Below are 6,052 nucleotides of genomic sequence, written 5' to 3'. Positions count from 1 at the left end.
TGTTCTGTGCTCGCTCCCGGGATCCCGGTTGCTTTCTCGCCGCGATGCGCGTACGTGCGACGGTCTATTCGGTTCTGTTTAGGAAAATGAGCAGCGCCTGTCCCTCGGTGTCCTTCCTGGGGCTAGCGCTAGGCGGCAGTGTGCTAGCCTTTGTCCAAATCTCTCTCGAATTATTTCGTGATTTTGAACGACGACCGCTGGATACGGTTCTCAAGCTGGACGCGCTGTTTTCTTTCTGGTCTGCTATTTTGGATTGAATATTTTACATAAATTGCAGCTCCGTCTTTTTTTCTAAACATTTGTTGTGTTGCAACTGTTTTTCCTTGATTCGTTTTCATGCGCAAGAGCGGAAGCAAATCCTTGAATTATGATTAACTGTTGCATTTATTAACCATTGGATAGAAGTTCAGGCAGCGGATTCATATTTCTATTAACAGACGAAGGGTAAGTGAATTTACTGCGGATTGGCGTCTCCAATTTCTCTTTACATTTATCTGAATAAGTGTCCAATTCTGTTGTCTTTTGTGTTAATTGAAAGAAATGTGCGTTCGAGGCCCTGACTTTATATTTTTAAATGAAATGAACTGTAATAACATCCACAAATTCATAATTTTCTGGCACATAGTATTCAAACGTTCAAAATAATCCCTTTTTGCAGGGGCTGGATTAAAATCTGTGCACGCATTCTGCCCGGTTTCGATGGGAAATCCATTGAATCCCTACAGTGCGGAAACAGGCCCTTCGGCCCAACAAGTCCACACTGACCCTGAGATCATCCCACCCAGACCCATCCCCCTTTAACCTACCTAATCTACGCATCCCTGAACACTATGGGCAATTTAGAATGGCCAATCCACCTAACCTGCACATCTTTGGACAGTGGGAGGAAACCGGAGCACCCGGAGGAAATCCACGCAGAATCAGGGAGAATGTGCAAATAGCGCCAGGTATTTTCAAGCAGTTCAAGGGTATGACCCTTTCATGTCAAGTGTTCTTCGCCTGACTGCACTCGCACGAAATGAGCAATTCCATGCTTCACGGAATTAAAATGAGAATCGCAAACTGATAGTATCTGAATAAATCAGCGCCACATTTCGCCGTCATCTCCGCTGTCAGAGCCGAATTCCAGTTTTACAAATTGATGACATTCAGCTGCAAAGGGCCTTTATCGTTAGATATTTCATGAACATTCTCAAATGTGATTATTGGCTTCACTCCTACCTTTTCAAAAAAATCATTTGTCAATAAATTCCAACATATACAAAAGAACAGAATTTTAAAACGTAAAGCGATAATACCCATGCACTAATATGGGCATTGTTTGAGAACAGAATGAGTTTTAAGATCCGAACGGATATTGTGGGATGGCAATAAGAAAGACCTCATTATTTCACCTGGTAAAAGCCTGGTGGCCTTGGCACCTCTCCTCCATCGTCTGGTTCACATTTGAACTGTCCAACGTTAAAATGTTTGACCCAACAGTTTCGAATTTGGGCTTTTCCTTAGTTATAGAATTATTTGTTTACTTCACATAATGCTAATGACCGAATAAAAACAGCTGTAAATAGCTGTAATAGTGAGTATGTAAAAGAAAATCGAGGAGCTAAAAGTAGTCAAAAAGTGAATACTAGTCCCTTAGATGAGACTGGGAGTTGATAGCGGGGAACATAGAAATGGCAGACACTAAATCAATATTTTGCCTCAGTTTTCATGGTGGAGGACACTGGACCATCGCAATACTATCAGGTAATGTTGATGGACATTGGAGCAAAGCAGGAATTTAAGACAATCACTAGGGGAAAAGTACTGCACAAACTATTGGGATCAAAAGCAGACAAATTCCCAGGGCCTGATAGCCTACATCCTAGGGCCTTAAAGGATGTAGCAGCAGAGATAGCAGAAGTACTGATTATAATGTTCCACAATTCTCTGGATTCTGGAAACCTTCCAGTGGATTGAAGAAATGCCAATGTAACACTGTTATTCAAAAAGGCAGGGAGGCAGAAAGTAGGAAAGTCTTTTCTTATTCATGTGTGGAATGTGGACATCGCTGGCTGGGTCAGAATTTCTTACCCATCCCAAGTTGCCCTTGAGAAGGTGGTGGTGAGCTGTCTTCTTCAACCGCTGCAGTTCAACTGCTGTGAGTTGACCCACAATGCTATTAGGGAGGGAATTCTAGGATTTTGACCCAGCGACAGTGAAGGAATGGCAATATATTTCCAATTCAGGACGGTGAGTGGCTTGGAGGGGAAATTGGAGGTGGTGGTTTTCCCATATATCTGCTGCCCCTGTCCTTCTAGATCGAAGTGGTTGTGGGTTTGGAAGGTGTTGCCTGAGGATCTTTCTGCAGTGCATCTTGTAGGTGGTACACACTGCTGCTACTGAGCATCGGTAGTGTAGGGAGGATACTTGTGGATGCAGTGCCAATCAAGCAGGCTGCTTTGTCCTGGATGATGTAAAGCTTCTTGAGTGCTGTTGGGGCGACACTCATCCAGGCAAATAAGGAGTGTTCCATCACACTCCTGACTTGTGGCTTGTAGATGGTGGACAGGTGTTGAGCAGTCAGGAGGTGAGTTTCTAACCACAGTTATTGCTAGCTTCTGGCCTGCTGTTGTCGACCAAAATTAGAAATTTCTGGGAAAACTCAGCAGGTATGGCAGCATCTGTGGAGAGAACGCAGAGTTAACATTCAGGTCCAGTGACTCCTCTTCAGAACTCAAACAATAGGCCAGATTGTTCAACATCTGTCATTGAGAAATTGTTGGAATCCATTATTAAGGAACTAGTAACTGGACATTTGGAAAGTCAAGACACAATCTGTCAGAATCAGCACAGTTTTATAAATGGAAATCATATTTGATTAATTCACTAGAATTCTTTGAAGAATAAACAAGTGAACTGGAGAATGGGGATCCATTGAGTTATTTGAGTTGTATATTTGAACGTTCAGAAAGCATTGGATAAGGTGCTACGTAAAAGGTTAGTACACAAGGTAGGTAAGATCATACAGCAATAGATGTAATTTATTAACTGGATAGACAATTGGCTAACCAGCAGGAAACAGAGAATCGATATAAATAAGTCTTTTACTCATCAGCAAGCTGTATCTAGTGTGGTGCCACAGGGGTTCGGTCCTCGGGCCCCAACAATTTACAAGTTATATCAATGACATGATGCTGAATAGAAAGCACTGCAGCCAAATCTGCAGGTGACACTAAAATAGTTGGGAAAGTAAGTGGCAATAAAAGATATGATATTTGTATATGGATATGGATAGGTCAGGTGAATGGGCTAAAATTTAGCAGACAGAGTTTAACATGAATAAGTATGAGGTTATCCGTTTTAGTTGGAAGAATAAAAAGGCAACTTATTGTCTGCATGGACAGGAACTTGAAAGTTTGCTTGTATTTCTCTCCAATAAATTAAGGAACTGGAATGATTCTCATCTCAATAAGTGTCTTCATGAATGAAACACAGAAAGTTAGTATTGCAGGTACAGAAGGTAATAAAGAAGGCAAATGAATTTTTGATATTTGTTGCTAAAAGAATAGAGTATAAATGCAGGGAAATGTTGCAATTGTACAAGGCATTGATGAGACCACACCTGAAGTACTGCATCAGAGATAGTAAGAACTGCTGATGCTGGAGTCAGAGATAACACAGTGTGGAGCTGGAGGAACACAGCGGGCCAGGCAGGATCAGAGGAGCAAGAAAGCTGACGTTTTGGGTCGGGACCCTCCTTCAGAAATGGGGGAGGGGGAAGGGAGCTTTGAAATAAATAGAGAGAGGAGGGGTAGGCTGGGGAAGGTAGATGGGATGGTGATAGGTGAGTGCAGGTAGGCAGTGGAGGGGATTGGTCAGTGAAGTGGGAGGAGCGGGTAGGTGAGAGAGAAGACAGACAGGTTGTGTCAGGTCAAGGAGGCGGGAATGAGCGGGAGGGCTGGTCATGGGATGAGGCCAGGGCTGGGGAGATTTTGAAACTAGTAAAGTCCACATTGAGACCATTGGGTTGTAGGCTTTCAAGGCGGAATATGAGGTGCTGCTCCTCCAGTTTCCGGCTGGCGTCGTTGTGACACTGCCAGGTGGACGTATCGTCCAGGGAGTGGGAGGGGGAGTTGAAGTGGTTTGCGACTGGAAAGTGTTGTTGTTTGTCGCGAACAGAGTGCAGGTGCTCTTCAAAGCGGTCTCTGAGCCTCCACTTGGTCTCACCGATGTAGAGGAGGCCACATCGGGAGCAGCAGATGCAGTAGACCACATGAGCGGATGTGCAGGTGAACAACTGTCTGATGTGGAAGTGTTTTTGGTTCCTTGGATGCAGGTGAGGGGGGAGGTGTAGGGGCAGGTGTAGCACTTCCTGCGGTTGCAGGGAAAGGTGCCGGGGGTAGTGGGGCTAGTGGGGAATGTGAAGTGGATGAGGGAATTGTGGAGAGTTGTCCCTATGGAATGCAGGTAGGGGTGCAGAGGCAAATATATCCTTGGCTCTGGGGTCAGATTGCAGGTGACGGAAGTGGCGGAAAATGATACGTTGAATCCGGAGGCTAGTGGGGTGATACGTAATGACAGGGGGGATTCTGTCTTTGATTTTGTTGTGGAGAGGGGATATGAAGGCAGCGTTGTGGGAAATGCAAGAGATGCAGTCAAGAGCATTTTCGACCACTGAAGGGGGGAAGTTGCAGTCCTTGAAATAAGTACTGCATATTGTTTTGAGGAAGGATGTATTTGCATTGAAGGTAGTTCAGAGAAGGTTCACTAAATTATTTTCAAAGATGAAAGGCTTGTCTTGTGAGGAGAGGTTGAGCAAGTTAGGCCTTACACTCACTGGAGTTTAGAAGGATGACGGCAGATCTAATTGAGGTATGTAATATACTAAAAAGGGATTGACAAAATAGATGTGGAGCAGATGTTTTCCCATGTGGGACATTCCAGAATGGGAGGCCCTGGTTTAGGCTAAAGGATGGCAGATTTCAAACCAAGATGAGGAGGAACTACTTCTCTCAGAGCGCTGTGAATCTGTGAAATTCACCACTCCAGAGTGTGGTGGATGCTGGAACATGAATAAAGTTAAGGAGGTAGACAGATTTTTAAAATTCTGAGTGGGTTAAAGGGGGCTGGGGAGACTGGGCCAGGAAAGTGGAGTTGAAGCCAAGATGAGATCATATGAGATCATGATGATCGTATTAAATAGCGGAGTAGATTTGAGGAACTGTATTGCCTACTGGTGCTTCTAGTTCTTATGTTTTCCAAGTGCTCTACTATTAAATCTCTTATAATGGACTCCCTACTATTGGCGTCAGGCTAATGGGTTTAAAAATCCTTGTTTTCTCTTCACTTCATTTTTTTTAAAATAGTGGGGTCACAAATAGGGGGTAGCTATACTCAAATCCATAGGAACTGTTCCAGAATCAATAAGATCTTTTTTCCACCATTTCTCCAAGGGGTTAGGATCACATGATGGTGTAGGAGACTAAGCAAGTTTTATTTTAGTGTTCATGGGATGTGTTTGCCCTAGCTAGATCAGCATTTATGGCTCATCCCTAATTCAAAGTCAATCACATTACTGTGGGTCTGGAGTCACACGTTGGCCAGAAAGGTAAACATAGCAGATATCCTTCCCTAAAATAAATCAGTGAACCATACTTTTATGATAATCAACAATGTTTACTTAGTTGCCATTCGTTTAGCTTTTTTTAAACCTATTTTTCTAATCAACCTGTTCAGAGATGCTAATACGCAGATGTTATACCAGATTGGTGTCAAATTCAAATCCATCTGCCTTTGTGGGGTTCAAACCCATGTCCTCAGATCGTTAGCCTGGGACTCTGGATTATTAATCCAGTGACATTACCACTACATCTCCCCCATACAGATGGTCCAAATCCCACCACAGTAGCTAGTGAAATTTAAATTTCATTACTGTTTAAAAATCTGGAATGGATAGCTAACCTCAATAATGGTAAACATAAAACTATCAGTGGTTGTGAAACTTACATTAGACAACACCTCAGTTCAAAAGAGATAGTAAGAACTGCCGATGCTGGAGTCAGAGATAACA

General features: G+C 43.3%; 1 protein-coding gene across 1 annotated transcript in view; it reads left to right on the top strand.

Annotated features, from left to right (window-relative positions):
• Positions 1–271: 271 nt before the first annotated feature.
• The window catches only part of LOC109937336 (glutamate receptor ionotropic, kainate 4), a 152,845-nt gene continuing 147,064 nt past the window's right edge, over positions 272–6,052 (top strand). The window contains exon 1 of the mRNA XM_048615532.1: positions 272–444. The gene's annotated coding sequence lies outside the window, so the exon portion shown is untranslated. The remainder of the gene's footprint in view (positions 445–6,052) is intronic.

This window comes from Rhincodon typus, chromosome 32, assembly GCF_021869965.1.
Source record: "Rhincodon typus isolate 14 chromosome 32, sRhiTyp1.1, whole genome shotgun sequence".
NCBI classification, from domain to species: domain Eukaryota; kingdom Metazoa; phylum Chordata; class Chondrichthyes; order Orectolobiformes; family Rhincodontidae; genus Rhincodon; species Rhincodon typus.
This window is presented reverse-complemented; position numbering and strand designations above follow the sequence as displayed.